General features: G+C 38.8%; 1 long non-coding RNA gene across 1 annotated transcript in view; it reads right to left on the bottom strand.

Moving 5' to 3' along the window:
* Window positions 1–6,930: 6,930 nt before the first annotated feature.
* The window catches only part of LOC125326705, a 35,684-nt gene continuing 24,955 nt past the window's right edge, over window positions 6,931–17,659 (bottom strand). Inside the window, exons 2-4 of the long non-coding RNA XR_007203956.1 lie at window positions 16,109–16,211; window positions 8,323–8,599; window positions 6,931–6,970 (exon numbers count right to left, since the gene is read on the bottom strand). This is a non-coding gene — a long non-coding RNA (uncharacterized LOC125326705). The remainder of the gene's footprint in view (window positions 6,971–8,322; window positions 8,600–16,108; window positions 16,212–17,659) is intronic.

The raw sequence follows: 17,659 nt of genomic DNA, 5'->3' as shown, positions 1-17,659 counted from the left end.
TGCAGCCTTCTTAACACAGGAACAATTACAGCAGGAGCCCATATCCTTTATCACATGAACAATGCTATTCATAAATGATGAAAATTTCAAAGGTTTGTTTCCTGCTGCTAATTTTGCTAGTGAGCTGAATTAGTGGGGCACTGCTGGGAACAGCAGGAGATCTTTGTGATACGGTTTCAGAAAGGGAAAGATCTGATAGCTAGTGTTAATCATTAAAAAGCAGTTCTTGTAAGTGTCAAAAAAATCTCTGAAATATGGTTCCCTTTTTCCCTTTCAGCCTTCCCTCCTTACCCTCTTAGAAATTCAGCTGTAGGGAACTTAAAAACAAACAAACAAACAAAAAAACCACAAAACACCTGATAACAACAAAACAAAAAAAAGTGGGTGATTAAAAACATGGTCTTGCATAATGGTATAATGATAAGCTATTCCCTTTAAATTTGCATTGAACAGGACTTGAACAAAACAAGAAGAGCAGATTTTTGACTCCCTTACCCTGTTTATCTTCAGCCCAGCTTTTAAGCCATTTCAGTCCTCTCTTTTCTTGGTTGCTCGATTCTGTCTGATTATAGACATTAATAAATAAATCTGCAGATTTCAGTCTATTGTAGGAAAATGCATAATCTTGCTTGACACTCTACAAAAGTACAGCACAGGAGCTGTTAAGGAGCTTAGTTCAGAACTGTGTTTCACAGCTTTTCTGGAATGTTTTGAAGTGACCTCATTTCCAACCTGGCAGTATCACTGTCTTCCTTCATGTTCAGATTTTAATTCAGATTTGTTTTGTAACTGATTTTTAAATTTTATTTTAACATAACACTTTAGAACTGTATAATACTCTTGAGACAGTTTTATTGTTGCTGGGCAGTGATAGCTAAAGACTTTCTTGTCTTGGTCATGCACACGTGCCCCAGATTGTGGTGGTACAATTGTATATAGGAACATGCTGTAAAAAACAAGTGACTAGAAATAATCAAGTGGAGGAGAAAATAGTCTTCAAAAAACATTGTCATTAAATATTATTGCTGTGATGCAAAAAAAGTGGTGTTGCAAAAGCAATAGAATCAGCATATGTGAAGTAGCAGTGAAAACTAACATGAATATCCCTTTAATGATGGTTGTACTGTAAAAATTCCCCAACATGTCACAGACTATACCTTCAATACACCTGTGTTTACTGAGAAATTCATTTGCACTTATTCAAGTGCCCAGAGCAGTAATTAAAAAGCTGTATTTTTTTGTAAGGAACACTTAGCACCTCCTTATAATAAAAGTGCTGTTTACACGTGTGGGTTGGGATTTTGTGGAGAATAAAGACAGAGCTTCATGGGGTTGTTTGGTTGTTTTGGGGTTTTATTAACCTGTGGTGATGCAGTGTTTTTGTATGTTCTTTGTACCCTAATGATTCACCCCTACCATCCCCACTTCTACTCCCACTTGGCCTGTCCCAGATTCAAGCCGCTCCCCCGGTGCTCCCAATATGGTTATCCCCTCCCCTTGTTCTGGCACCTTCCCTGACAATCGCCCAAACCCCTCCCGAAGTTCTGGACTGTTCTGTGCCTATCACCAAAGCCCTCCCTAATTACCTGTGGGAGTGTGTTTTGTTTGGTTCAGTCCAGGTCTCCCCTTTGGGTTTCGTATTACTGTACCATCCCAGTTTATACCCTCCTGGTTTCGTGTTCATAACCCTGCTTTCTCTATTTGTCTCCTCCCAGACCCCTGCCAATCTCTCCGGCACCCCTCCCAAGCTTCTAGAAAGTTCTGGCAGGGGCGTCGAGTGATTGGTCTTGGGGGGAGGATCCCTCCCTTCCTTTCCCAAGATAGGTTCCCTTGTGTGTCCCTCATCCCGCAGACCCATCCTTCTCCTTCCCTGATTCGATGCCATTGTCATCCCTCCCCTGTCGCCACCCCCCCATAAAACCCCTGGCAGGCGCGGTCAGGGTTGCTCATTGCTGGACACCCCCGGGGGGCGAGGTCCCCTGTTCGGAGACACAATAAACCTTCCGGATTTCATCCACAATTGAGCCTGCCTCCTTCTTCCACCGCCTGCCTCTATTGCCGCGGTCCCGTGGAAGGACCCACGAGCCAGACCTCTGGTCTCCCGGATTCCGGAGGCTGGTCCCCGCAGCCTGCTGCGTCCAGAGCTGACCGGGCAAAGTGGGAACTGCTCCAAAAAGGACGCAGAGGCAATTACCCTTATATGGTCCCTGTCAATCCCCCGAGACCCTGTCCCCTTGGATACCTCCCCTCTTGGAAATCCCCTAAACCTGGATGCCCCATTGGGGCATGTGACCACTCTCCCTCCACCCACCAAGACCATTGGACCAGATGTGAGTCCTTCCCTCCAGCGTCTCTCCCTCCTAATCCGCCTATTGGTCCCTAGTTAGGATACTCCCCCTGTTCAACCCCCCTTTATAAGGTGTAGCAATCCTGCAACAGTGGCTTTTTCACCGAGGATCTCTTTCAATAAACTTGGATTACCTCCCGTGGCAAGCCTCCTTGATGCTTTTTATCTTTGTCTTCCTCGAGGGCTGCTGACTGCCACAGTGCCTGGAGCCTTCACTCCCCTGGGTAGAGCAGAGGCTTCAGAGGAGCAGTTTTTAAGCTCTCTGCCTCAAGCTGCTCCCCACTCCTGCCGCACACCACTGAAGCTAGCCTCGGCAGTGGACAGCAGCGGTCACTGCGACATTAACCCAAAAGTATGCAACAGAAATTCACAACCAAAAAAAAAAAATGCAGCACCAAGGTGTTAAAACCAAAGTGACTTTAGTCGTACCTTAGATTAAGGGTAGATTAAAAAACTCCCACTACAGAGAGACCTGGCAAAGGCAGCTGTCACAGTTAAGATCAAGAGGGAGCAGTGCTATGACCTGTCCTGCCCAGCACTGGGTTAATGACAAATTTGCACACAGAACTGGAGTTTGGCTATTAAGCCTGGCTAAAACTTCCCCAAATTATGCCATCTCATACTTTCCCTGACAGTGTTTCATTTCAATCCCACAGGGAGTACTGCAGCACAACGTGTCTTTCCCCCTCAGTGTTTGGGGGAAGAAAGTGGCAAAATAAAAATCAGTATTTCTTTCAATCATGAATAACCTTTTGGCATATGTCATGTACTGTTTTCTTCATACCAGCCAACTATCCTGGAATTAGGAGCTACTAGGTTGATACAGTGTGGCTAGACTGCTTCAGTAACTGCAGTTTTAGATTTGTAGCTGTGAAGATTCTGCCTACAATTTTCCCACAATCCAAGTTACAATAAACGATGTCTGTACCCCTTAGGCTATTGTTGTTAGGTTAAGAATAACAAGCAAATCTGACTGCTGGCCCACTCCTATATTTTAAATAGTTCTGACAGAAAAAAATCATGATGCAATCATCCTACTTCATAACTTTTATGAAAAGCTTTAAACTGTAACCTGTGTAATAGATTGTCACAAACAACTGCTAGTTCCTGGTTGCCAGTAGCAGACTGTGGCATTTTCTCATTCTGTGATGAGAGAAGACCAAGTCCTTCATAGAGGAGTGAGAGGTAACACACACTTACTAGCCTTTTGCAGGAGGTAGACAGCAAAAGTCAAAACATATTCATTTTGAAGTTTTACTTCTTGGGCGGTGTTTCTGCTTTGCTGTTGTTTTTAACCAATAAAGTATGCTAAAGTAGCAAGTATCTAGTCAGCATCTGAAGACTAGATTTTAATGTCACAAATATATTACTGATACAGGGAAGAACACCTTTGTCAGCCCATTCCACCACATGGCTTCTGATCAGTAAATATATTTCACCTTCATGTTGTATATATACTGCCTCAAATGCCTGGGTGACTTGACTTCGATCAAAGAAAATGCTAAGCATGTGCAGTTAGCATTACCATGCTATAAGCATGGGTATTAGCGTTTTTGCCTGTACGGTCTGTAGTTAAAACCAAAGCTAAAACACGCATGAAAAAACCTCTTTCATCCAGAAATATGTCTTATATAAGGGAGTAATACAGTCTTTTTCTGTTTAGCTGTTTCATGCTAAGGCTTTTTTTGCATTCTCCTGAACTGCAGAGGCACCACTCTGACCTCCCACCAAACTGTTCAAGTCATTGGTTGCTACTGCATAATTCAGTTGTCAAATTACTGCAGATGCACAACAACATTGAAACTCAGAGCTCAATGTAACTTAAGGCACTTACATCTCTAATTTTCTCTCCCTGTACTAGCTCTCCATAGGGCAAGGTGAGTAACCCATACTGATAAGAGAAGGAGAGCTGCCATGGGGTACTGTCAGATTGATGTTCAGCAGTCTCAAAAAAAATAGCATCTCTGGGACAAAGTCCACCAGGATCATTGAGATAATCAACAGTCACTGCCACAGGGCACCCCACTCCCAGCTGTCTTGATTTTCACAGCTTTTCTTTCTCCCTTGGGAGCAGTGTAAAATTCACTGCTCAAATGACTCAGGTCACTTCTGAGAGAAGTACACCTCATTTTTGCCTTTCCCTGCACTCTCTGGTTAGCGTGTGCTGAATCAGCTCACAAAGCTCCATTGAATGCCAGACGTGATGCAGGGTAAACAGTGAAAGCACCCTGCCAAAGCAAAAAGTAAACCAGCATACACACAGAAACCTAATTCATCTTCAGGGATTACAATTACACTACAGCTGTGGACATAGATTATTTTCTTTTCAAAACAAGAAAAAATAGGTGCAGGTTTTACGTCTATGGGAGATCATCACAGCTGTATAAGTCATTTAACTTTGGGGTTTGTAATACTGGACAAAGAAAATCAGTTGTGTAAAGAAAATGCAAATTTCTTCAAAGTACATCAATATCTACTTTTATACCACTGAGGGTTTTTTGCAGATCTTCCTCCCATGTTAAACAAACTGGACACAAGTAACCTAAAATCCATAGAAGTGCAACTGATTTATTGGAGTCAGGATTATAAAACTGGTCTGCTAAGTGTACAGCCCCCATCAGCAAAAAAGAATAAAAGGGAATGAAATGGGTATATCCATATTACCCAGCATTGCACTGTATTCCTTCACCTTTGTGTTAGGCAGCAAGTTTGTGCAACATTTGGAGGCATATTCATGTTCAGCATTTTTCTCTGGCTTGCAAGTTTCTCAAATACTTATGTTATTAACCCTGGGTTCTGAAAACCTACCCAATTCCTGCCTCTTTCTGCTACAGATGGCTCAAAGATAGATTGACATTCATTCAAAATTTGTTCTTAATTTCTAGTGACTTCTTAGGCACTGCCATTCTGTCAAACAAATAATTATGCAAAGGCACATTATGGGCTCTGCGCTGACAGAGGTACTTAAATAGATTATCTGGCTCTTCTACTGACTCTATAAGGGACAGCATATTGCACTGAGCACCTATCAGCAAACCACTCATCACAGTATTGATTTACACTCAGTTAGCACTTAATTGACATTTGTTTCTGTCTTTGAAACAATGAGAACTGGAGACATACTTTAAAGAATTCTGAAACTCTTTGGCAAGTTATTGAAGGGAAAATAATTTCTTGCATGCAGCAGGTGTGTGAATTCATACAAAAGGAGGAAAAAATGCATCATCTTTGCTACTGTTCTTTCCCTTATACACCTCATTCAAGTGTAGATCTCGAACATAGGAAAGTAGCTCCTTAGAGTATTCTTTATGTTCACAAGGCCCAAAGAAAGGCTGGATCTTTAGCATGAAAGATTATATTTCCTCTCAGCTATTTCTAACATTCTATTGACAAAACCTGTCTTATTTTCAGATTTTAAAAAATTGCTTCTGCACTTTAAGCTTGTTTCATTGTTCTTCCCTTTCTTTTCACAATGATTTTTATAAAACATAAAATAGAAGGTTGTAGCGGGTTGGGTTTGTAACCGGGCAGAAACACCAATTTAGTGTAGTGGTTTGGTCTAAAATATTCATTACTGTTTATCTTCTGTGATATAAGAATTAGGAGAAATGCAAAGCAGGCACCAAACTTGAAAGAATATAAAGAAGTTTATTAACAGACCTAAAAGAGGGGAAAAAAAATTATACCACACCTTCAGAACTCTCCTCCTCCCCCCACCTTCCTCCCTTCTCCCACTGACAATGTAAAAAGACAACCCTTGAGATGTTCAGTCTGTTTACCACTTCCATAATAACCTTGTTCAGTCCATTTAGAAACAGAAGTCTCTTCTTGCTCGTGCTATGAAAACATTATCACAATGAGACAGCCACCCACTTCCAAATATTGTTCAGTCCATTTAGGAAGAGGAGTCTCTCTGCCTGCAAGTCCCTTCCCCCGACTTGCAGCTTTTCCCACAACTGCTTTCGAGGGTCCACTCTTGAAGTTTTTTGGGGTACAATTTTAAGGTTGAGCCGTTCAGAAACAAAAACAGAGGCCCTTCTCCTTCCCTGGGAGCAAAGGGTCTTCCTCATCTTCATCATTAGGACTATCTCTGGGAGCATCTCTAGGAACTGAGGTTTTCTCCTTTCCCATTTGGAGCAAAAGTCCTCATCTGGTCCATCTCTCCCTGTCCAAACTTCTCATGAAATTACAGCTGCGTCAGCATCTGCCTATCTCAGCGCAGGTGCTTTTGCTTACGAGTTGAACACTCCACCCCCCATATCTTCATGGAATTACAACAGGATACTCTGATATATCATAGCTTCACAATAGAATTTCAGCTTTAAGCATCTCCTCTCTCTCTTCCCTCAGGTTTTCAGCTCTTCACAGCAATAAAAGGGTTAATCTCACCTCGGCCTTGCAGCTTTGCAGCTTGAATGTTGAATTTTTCTTATTGCAGTGGAGAGGGGGGAGAGCCAAGCCGCTCCGGCTGCCCACGGCAAGGCAGTGGCAGGGGGAGAGTTCCACGGCTGGAACAGGTCCCATCAGCTCCAGGATGGCCGTGGCCCGGCCCAGCCTGGCCCAAGCAAGGCCTGGCCAGGCCCGCTGGCCCCCACACGGGGCCTGCAGCCACCTGTCCCTGCACTGGAAACAAGAGAGAGAGAGCTGTGGGGGGTTTGTCTATTCTTAAGTGTGGATCACAGAGGCGGTCACAACTTTAAGTGGCTTAAAGAATTGTCCATATTCAAACTGGCCAGCTGATAGGTTCTATCAGGTCCCAGAGGAAACTGTAAGCACCCCTTAGCAAGGACATCCCTTCCGGGACTATGCTGGCTAACCTATGACAAAGGCATATAACCCCACTAGATCCAACTGTTCCCTTGTAATGGCAGTGATGATATTCTGATATGCAACTCTTAAGGGTTTCCATTTATTATTATCATAGTATAACTTGGCAGTGCTTGTAGAAAGTCATTGATTTTATGTGGCCTTACAAAAACAAATTTGCACTGATGGGTACAAGTTAACATTTTGAAATATTTGGATAAAAACAAGTTCTCTGAAAGTATGCAGTGTGCTTTTAGTTTGTCATTTACTATAATGGGCATTACTATGCACTGTAAATAAAGATAAATGACAAAAATCTGTCTGCTAATCTTTAGTCTGAAACAGGTCAGATGGGAAATCCAAGTTATCTGGGATTTGGACTACACTACTAAAGCTTAACACTGTCAGTACATGTACCATAAAGAGGCAGGTATTCTTTTTTTTTTTTCTGTAAAAAGAGCAAACAACAATTCTGTCATTTGCCCTTTGAGAAAACTATCCAAAACAGTGAAAATTCCACATAAATCCATGAGGTTTAAAAATACTGAATTGTCTCAAGCAAGAAATGAGTCTCCGGTCATGATAGTGAATAACACTTTGAAAAGTTTAACTAAAAAAAAGTGAAAAAGTTACATTTGTTTTGCACAAACCAAGTATCCCAAAGCTAACACAGTAAAAAGATACTGCTCACATGAAAAAGGAACTCAGCAAGTGTTATTCTGCAATTTATCACTAAATCCTTGCCAGGGACCTTAAAAATCATAACCCTTTTTTTTTTCTAGAAAGGCACTTTTTAAAGTTTTTAATTTAATGTACTGAAGACATGTATTTTCCCCTCCTCATCTCTCAATTTGTTTTCCTATATCTAATTTTTCCTGCATTATTAGTGAAATAACTTTTTATTCTCTCATATACTTCTGGACTAGTAGTGCAGAGAATTTCATTTTCAAAATAGTAGTTGTTTGTGAATAAATTAAAAATTTTAAAAAAGGATTCAGGTACTGGATATCCAAAAACATTCTTCTCGTGCACTCCACTTCCCAAAGCTTTCTAGACTTTGAGAAATTGTTAATTTTAAGGGAAAACTTAATTCTAATCATAGTTTAGTGGTTCTCTACCAACTGTTAAAGAAATACTGATTACCCATTCTTCAAGATTTTAGTACATACCAGAGGGGCTTTCACCTTGTAAAACCATGAGGCCACAACAGACCTGCAGCTGCAATAAACACAACAAACTCTTGGTTATAGCTATGGGTAAAAAGTCTTCAGTCTTCACATGCAGAAAGCACTTGGAAATGCAGTAGACATGTGAGTCTTGACTGTTAATGCAAAGTGTGTGCATAAAATTTACAGAGTTTAATCTCCTGTTGAGCTTGTGAGATTCAGAGTGCTGAAGGTTGCAGGGTAGAAGCCAAAGACTTAATTTGCACTTTCTGCTGAGCACCTAAATGGAATTCAGATTGATTGGTGAGATTGAATTGGATTGAATTCAGTATTATAATTTGCAGCTACACCAGGAAAAACCCAGGAACTGTGGTCGTTCTCTATGCGACAATCATAGTTGTACAAGACAGATCTGTTACCAAGGACAACAAAATACACAGGGCATGAACAGTGGGCACAAAAGATCAAGCTGGGCTAGTACCTTCCCTCTAGTGTCAGAAACTGCACACATGTGCACATGGGGCCAGATTGAGGATTTTGGTTGAACATAAGTCCTGGGTTTAGGATTTTCACCTCTGTCGTAGGGGGCCAAGTGGAGCAGCATCTGCCCTTTAGCACCTTGTTTGCTCCATGTTTCAACACTGAAAAATGGACATGAGGATCACTCCCTTTCTGCTGCTTCACTCTGAAAAGTCTGTCAACATTTCTTGTTATTTCCACATCTGCAAAACTAGGACAACCACCTCTAGATATGATTTAAAGCAGCCACACTGCATATAAGATATTAACAAGGTACATATTACTATAAATTTTCAGGTGCACTGTTGGTATTTTTGAAGATATGTATTTCAGCTTTTGAATACATAAAGGAGACAGTGTATTAACACTTGCCATTCCAAATAAAGATCTATAAATATTAAAGAAAAAAAATTAATAAATCTATTTGAACATACAATATCAATATATTTTCTATACTTCTACCTATAAATGACAGACTTGTGGTCTTAAGACTGATTTTATTTGTATTAATCCAAGAATTTTTAAGGTTAGAGAAGACCTGTGAGATCATCAAGTCCAACCATCAACCCAGCACTTCCATGTTTACCACTAAACCATATCCCAAAGTGCCACATCTGGATGTTTTTTCAACATCTCCAGGGATGGTGACTTCACCACTTTCCTGGGTAGCCTGTTCGAATGCCTGACAACCCAACAAAGAAATTTCAGAGAATAAATTTTTCCTAATATCTAATTAAGATTAATATACAAAAAAAACAAACCAAAAAAACAAACAAAAAAATCAAGCTATTTATAAGATCCATCTCCAATCAGAAGTCTCAGGAGTGCATAATGAAAAACAAAAGCAAACCCAAAAATTATCCCACAGCAGCAAATTTCGTGTGCATGCAGGAGTAATACTGGCCTACTGTAAGGTGATTAAGAAAAAGGCAACAGAGATACCTTAATGTATATTCTGTCTACTTACTTCTCTCTGCCTCCACTCCAGGAGACCTGCAAAACATTATCTACACCAAGATGGTGTTTTTGTCGTTAAATACAATATAATCCAAAACATTTACAGCTTTAAAACATAGTGTCATGTTTCTTCTATCAGATAATCCATATAAAGTGAAGGTTTTGTTGGTTTTGATACATTTTGCAGCGACACTTTAAAAGGAAGAGGGCATTGGCTAGGAAAATGTATCATAAAATTACCCATTCTCACCAATACACTGCTAAAAAAAAGCTGGTTTACACACTAAGAAGATCGCAATACAAGCACACAATTTAAAGCTAATGGTTTTATAGGCCAAAGCCACTAGCAGGGCATCCTTATCCTGCAGTGTGAATAGGATTATCCCTGCAAACATTCCCCTAACATAGAATTAAGCTGTCAAGTTTACTTTACTGCTGCATGGAGGTATGCACAAAATGGACACAAGTTCAGGTCAAATGTAATACTCCTCGACTATCACAAAATGCTCATGGGGCAATAGAAGGAGGATAAATATGTCGAGAGCTGAATTGCTGCTGCTAAGCATATTTTAGGACATCAACATAATTAGTCTTAAACAGAATTACTGGATCATGCTGAAAAGATGGTGACAACCATTTAAATGAAACTTTCTTTAAATTATATATATATTTTGGACTTTAAGCTCCTCAAACATCCTTGACTTAAAATCCTTCTAATTTTATTCCTGGAATTACCATGACACAAACATGTTTGCTTCCTTACTTATAGAAAACTATTAATGTTAGTGTAAAAATACACAAAATTGCAACTGGAAACAGTTGAATATTCATGAATTCTCTATTACACATCCACAAAAACAGTCATAAAGTAGGTTATGTATTTTTTTCCACACAGTTTGCACACATCAGCAGCTTAAAGAGATTTCCATACCCCCATACACATCTGGAAACATGTCTAATTTTGTCTATCAGAGTTCGCTTGTTAGATCCAAAAAAAAAAAAAAAAAAAGGGACAGTTATCACTTCGTTAACCATAGACTACTATGTTGAAATTGTAAAAGAGGTAGAATCAATTGCATATAATAATGTCTGTAAAATCACAAGCAGCATAGAGACTCACCAAGCATGAGTAACTTATTCTCCTTTCCCATACAAGTAAGGCACTGAATCAAACCATCAGGAAACACCAAAAAAGTTCATGTGATCCATAACAAAACTAAGGAGAAATTTGTCTTGCCCATGCCAAAAGCTCAGTCTCTCTTAAACCTTATGTAATCGTGTTCATGGAAAAACAACAAAAAATGCAGCTGAGATTATTGAACAGAGAAATCTGTCAAAACCACCCTAAGCAGTGAGTAGCTGGAGACTGAAAGGACTCTGGGGAGAAAGCACCATACATGCTTTGCCTGATTCCTGTATTGTCTTACACAGATAGTGTTGATTTTCCTACTCTCTGGGCATTGGAAGAGAGTTAAACTAATCTAAATTAATTTTTTGTTCTCTTTGATGTGACAACCCAAAGCAAACTGCATAATATATCAAACAAAATATTCCCTTTGTTAAATTTTAGGATTTCTTTTGGGAGGGGGATTGTTATTTTCAACAGCTATTCTCTGAATATTTACAAAATGAAAATAAAAATAGGAACAGTATAAATAAAAAAATCCAGCCTGTGTTACATCAGAAAAAACCATAAATTTGCAATATTTTCTTTTATAAAAAAGAGAAGCTAGTTCTAATTATAACCAAAGTTTAAAGACATGAGCTTTTATACATGGGTAATATTTGAACAAGGAAGATCATGTGAATAATTGTATGCTAGATCAGATCTCACTTACATAGATAAAGATTCCTATCTATGAAAAGCAAGAAAAGAATGCCTTTAATATTTTTTAAAGCTAAATATATTTAGCTGAGGACAAAAAAACCTTCTCTAATCAGCAGATACCTCTCAATGCTTTCATGTTACCCATCAGATGACAAAAAAAATTGTAACGCCAAAGAGTTACTTCTTTAGAATACCTATTTTCCTTGCAAAAATGTATTACCAAATGTGCTTTCCCATTTGTTCCCTGCTTTCAAATGTCTTGCATAATTTATTTATTAAAATTATTTGCCATTTTGAAGAAGTTCCAGAACATCTCATCTTTCAAAAGAAAATGAGAACCACGGATGTTATATACTCATATTACTGTTAAGAATTACTGAATGTTACTATAATAACAATTTGGAAGTTATGTTGCAGCTTATATTTTACTGGTACCTTGATATCAAAGCAATGGGACTAACCGCTAAGTATAAAGTGACTAAATACAGCAAAAGAGCATCAGTAAATAAAACATGTGGAATGGATCACTATATGAAGAAAGTACTTACTAATGTACAAAGTTATAAAATCAGAATATATTAGAGTAGGCAAACTATTTAGGGCAACCTGAAGTTTCAGTTTCAATTTTAATGCCCAAGTCTAATGACTTCTATTTTTAATCTGTTACAAGCTTAAATGAGCAAGATTGAAGAAAAGCAATAGCCTTGTAAACAGCTTCATACTGGAAGCTGTCTGTGCAGTCATACCAGGAAAATTACCAACTAATGTTATAAATGTATATAAGACATAGAAGCCATTCTGGACCCTAGCATCTTCTCATAGTAAGAATTTCTACCAGTATGAGAGAATAAGATACAAGGTATTCATCGAATTGCCAAGAGTTCTCAAAATGCTCCAGAGCCTTTCAACAAGCCAAATTTGATAAACTGTTCAATGGTGGCACACTGACAAGAAATAGGAGTCCTTTCTCCTTCTGGTTCTTTCCTCAAATGGAGCAGCCCTGTTCAATGCAATAATTTCTATTGATGGACATACTGCAACTCAGACTGCAACTCATAGCCACAACTGAAGAACATCCTGCTAAAACCAGGTGGAGCTTTCCTGTAGGTCTGTGCAAACAACAGCTGATTTCTTTGTTAAATGTACTATCTCCTTCCAATGTAATTCATCAGCAGTGAGATCCTAGTGACAAAGCAAGTGAATTTTTTTAGTGATTTGTATTTGAATTGACAGCTTGTGTAATATTGACTTCCGCTTACTACACACTTCCAGCTGAGTTAGTGAAATGGTGAAGGTCTCAGTAGCCGAATCTTTTCACTCTTGTCTCAGAATTCGCAATTCCATTTGATAAGCTTGTCAGACCAATAATAATATCTATCTTAATAATCAATATTTGGCTCCTCCTTTCCTGGAATACCCCCATGCACTGCAGTTAGCCTGAAGCAGACATATGTAAAAAGGAAAGGACAATCCAGTAGAATCTATATGACCTACCTCTGTATTCCTATACTTGGTATATGCTGATCACACATCTATGCTTAATATGCACCACCTCTGAAGCAGTAGAATACCTAAGAAGCACATCTAACCTCCTATCATACTTGCTTCAGTATTTTATCCTAAGACCACAGATATTCCTGCTAAATCATCGTCTTCACTAAATTGTGATTTTCAGTTCAACTCTGAGCATGCTGACCCTGGCTAAACACTTTCCTGTGAAAGGTTCTACAATTTAGCAAACAAGTTATATTCACTTCTCTTGCCTCTGGTCTTCCTGAAACTGTTATTACTTGTCAACATCCAGAAAGGATTTCTGGAAAAATCAGAAGTACTGATTATAGCTTATGTCTTAAATCAAACTGGTTGAGGGTATAAGAATAATCAATTTTGTCAGCAAGAATTGCATAGCTTGATTACATATTTAAACATTAATACAATCATTTCACAGCTTTTATACAGATTAATCTCTCAAGTATTTTATTTTTTGTTATAATTTATTCTTTGTTTATTAGAAAATCTCAGCAATAGAATGGATGAGAAAAATTTCTCAAGAAAAGCACATTACTGTTTCAATACATGCATCATTGGTCATTTGGCACCTCGGATTACATTTAAGGGTAACTCTCAGTTTGACCTTTTAACCACCTTGAGATGCACCTATTAATAAAGAAATCCTTGAAAGATGAATTGACTGGTTTTTTAGTACTAAGTCTAGGTTTCTCTTTAGTTCCTATGAGATTATTTAATCACACATTCAATACAGTGACATGCATATTTTCACTTTAACAAATTCAATCAAGGACCATCATTTAGAGGTCAGTGTGATATGTACATGTGTTTCTCACTGTTATGATCCGGTTTAAACCCAGAAAAGCAAAGCAAGCAAAGTCTCTGTGCATAAACCAGAAAGAACTTGGAAGGTTCAAAATATCCCCAGAAACGAGATTAAAACCAAACGAGGTTAGATGTTGTTGCCAAAAAATTGATGTATTTTATTTAATAGTAAAGACGTAAAGAGAAGGGAAGAGAAAAGAGAGAAAGAAATAGAAAAAAGAAGTGTGCGTGCAGGGTGGGGGAACAGGGAGAGGTGACAGGGGTTAGGTGGAAGCAATCACCCATCCAAGGATCCCAACAATGTCTCGTTTCTCCCCTCCATCTGGTCTGCTGGTGGTGAGGGTCCCCCACTGCCGTGGCCACGCCGCTATATGCTGCCACACGCCATGCCACACCGCCACACCACACACCGCCACACGCCAAAGAGTGCAGAATTCCGTGGATTAATATAAACTTTGGGCCAGGTGGGAACGCCCACGTGCCTCTCTTGCAGGGGCTAGCTTGACACTGTCCCTTGCAACACTGAGGGCCTGTTGCATCATCTCTGCTGCTCTGGTGCAGGGTCTGGGGACCCCTTGGGGGGGGGCCCTGTGATGGGCCATGTCACCCCCTCCTGCTATGGATAAGCTTCCCCCTCCTGGTGACGACCCCTCAGCTGGGCTCTGCACAGTTGGAGGATGCGCAGTCACTGCATCTCTGACCAGAGGCTTTTCCAAGATACCCAGAGCTCTCCTCCCTCCACCCCTTGGGGCGAGGGTCTGTTCGAGCCTGGCAGCTGATAGCCCTGGGGCTGTGGTCCTCATCTTGGAGGTGTTAAGCCTGCGCTCAGTGAATGTCCCCAGCCCTGAGTTGTTACTTTATCTTATCTTTATCAGCGAGCAGTGTCAGGCCTCAGGGCCCCATTCAGGGTGTGGTAGTCTTTTCTGCAGCTTTTGTAATACAGTTTTAAATGTCTTTTAAGAAAATGTTTAAGTCATAAAATATAATATTTCAGTCTCTGACACTCACCCTGCCCCAAGCTTCCGACAAAATAAACTTTGTTCAATACGGATACCCGTGTCCACAACAGTTCCTCACTGCCAAAACAGACTATCATATCCAAATATTTTCCATTATATTTGTACTATATAACAATCAAAATTTTCAGTGAAAACATTTTCAGCAGTTCCTTTATGAAAATCTATTTGCTTTTCTGTTTAAATTAAGTATTATGCACACCATAGATAAAGGGCGTTAGCACTCAAATGAAAGAATGTGGCATTCTAGGAATACTAAAATTCAGCCCTGATGTAACTAGTACTCCAATAAAATTTCATCATGAATGATTTTTCCTGTAAGTTTTAGTTAAACTTTTATTTCATAGCACACTTATTTAAAAGAAAGTTGTATTATGTTCATATGATGTATTTTACTGAAGACAAGACTTCATTTTGAGTCATTCTGTCAAAGGCTTGTCTTTGTGAAATTCAAAAAATAATGCACATGGCGCTTAGAAATAATATTTGTTAGGAGATCTGCACTGTAAGATTACAGCTTAAAACAAATTTCACACCATGAAAGGGATTCACAATAGCATTAAAAAATAATCTATTTTTTCAACTGCCAGTGATTCAGAAAAGCCAATAACATGGTGTTGGATAGCAGATACATTATTTTATTTAAATAGAATATAAACCTAAAATTGAGGAATTCATGAAACAAAAGCCTCCTAAAAAGATATCTTCAAGGCATTTCATTAGAACTGTTCAGGGCAACAAGTTTAAATGGATAAGATTGATAATAAGCTTAAAATACTACCTGATTTCTTTGAAGAAATAAGCTCCTACTCCCTGAAAAACTCAGTGCTAGACATATATAAACACACCATTTTACAAACAGGTGAGCAAAGACAGTCAAAACAGGGGTGTAGAAAAGTGAGATATAAAAAAAAAGCCTAAACACGCTGAAAACCATAAAACCCCCATATTGTCAAGGAAAAAAAGAGGAATCTATTAAAAAGGAAGGACTACTACACAGAGTAGAAATAACTTTGAAGATATTTGAAGTTTTTCATAAGACCTCCCACACATGCTCATAGTCATTGTTAGCTTTCTGCTATGATGCATTTTTAACAAGGCTTTTAGCAGGTACTTACTAAGTCAAATTACTCACTTTTGATGCCATTCTTCATGCTATTGACAATACCCTTCACCATGGTGTTACACATATGAACAGTGATAATTTCTAGTGAGACTGGCTCCAAGTTCCCCTGCAACTGAAATGTAAATTGCAAAGTTCAGTTCGATTTTCACTGCACACCTCTGGCAGAATTTGCATACAGTCAGTGCTGAGAGGAAAAACCTGGCAACTTCTAATCTGAAGCCCCCCCATATGTTTGTTTCTTTATTAGAGGATTTCATAGTATATTTGTGGTTACTATACTACTATATTTAGCTTTTCTAGCATGCATGATATAATAATATTTAGAAAGTTTTACTCGGCATACTGAAGTGGGTGACCATTTGTAACAACCTAGAAGCTACTGTGCTCCCAACTTATTTTATGGGTTCTGAAGTACTTAAAAGTCTCTTATATTAATAGTTGGAGGCTTCTTAAATCCAGGATTATATTGAATAATTTATATGATATTCATAATTATGGCATTCCTATAACACAAAAAATGTACTCAGCCATAGGCATCAGAATGTAAAGACAAATTTAAAAATTAACTTTGAAATTAATTCCTCTCAAAATATAAAATTCTCACCTTGCCTTCAAGGAAATATTTTCTCCAAGACTTCAGAAGACCATAAACCTTTTGAATGGATTAGCATTTACATTACTACTTCCCTGAAAATATTTTGCCTTCATCTTTATAACAGCCATATTAAAATTGAGCATTCCTGCTTTTCCCAAAGTTGCCAGCACTGTTTAAAAAGAAGCAGGCCTGCAAAGAGCCTAATAACAAGTAACTCCCATGTGAATGCCTTCAGCTGACATCAAAACCAACTGGGCACTGAAGGTTGTAGAAATGCAAGAACCAGATTTTGTTTCAGTAAGATTATTAGACAAGGCATTGCTTGTCATGGCACATTAAAGCACAGTTTAGTCCTTAGAATTAATTTTCAGAGGCTTTAGAGAACTGTTTAGAGCACTTAACGATAAGAGGATTTTGCATTACTCTTTTCTGCCTTTTTTCAGAGGACAGGTAAGAACAAGAACAAAAATATTTAAACTAGCAGTAGAGAGCATTAATCTTTTCATCACCTTTACAGTGTTAGCTTATCAGATCAATCTGAAAGCAGGCTTTCATTTTTTAAAATCAGGTTTAATTTTACTCAAATTTGTTGAAATACCATGATCTTAAGAGATATAAAAAACATTAGTGGTTTCCAATATACTTCCAACTCCAAAATAAATTCAATTTCACTGGCAGAATGCAACATTTTTTATCTTCTGATCAACTGGAAAACATACACCTTCATCAAAAGGATCTTGTTTCAATAATCATTTGCTTCTGCCAGATGAGCCCTCCACAGCAATCTCTTTCCCATCTCCCTCCTCCACACGACTTTCCTTCAACAGCACAGGTGAAGTCTTTAGGCTGTTTCAACTCTCCTGCTGATACTATCCTATTTTGGCAAAGACTTTGAACACTGGAGCAGTGCCAGGACCCAGATGTTGTCCCTCGCTTCAACTTGGACAAATAACAGGACACACCTC

Source organism: Corvus hawaiiensis, chromosome 5 (assembly GCF_020740725.1).
Source record: "Corvus hawaiiensis isolate bCorHaw1 chromosome 5, bCorHaw1.pri.cur, whole genome shotgun sequence".
In the NCBI taxonomy this organism is placed as follows: Eukaryota; Metazoa; Chordata; class Aves; order Passeriformes; family Corvidae; genus Corvus; species Corvus hawaiiensis.
Note: the sequence above shows the minus strand (reverse complement) of the source record. Positions and strands in the feature narration are given on the sequence as shown.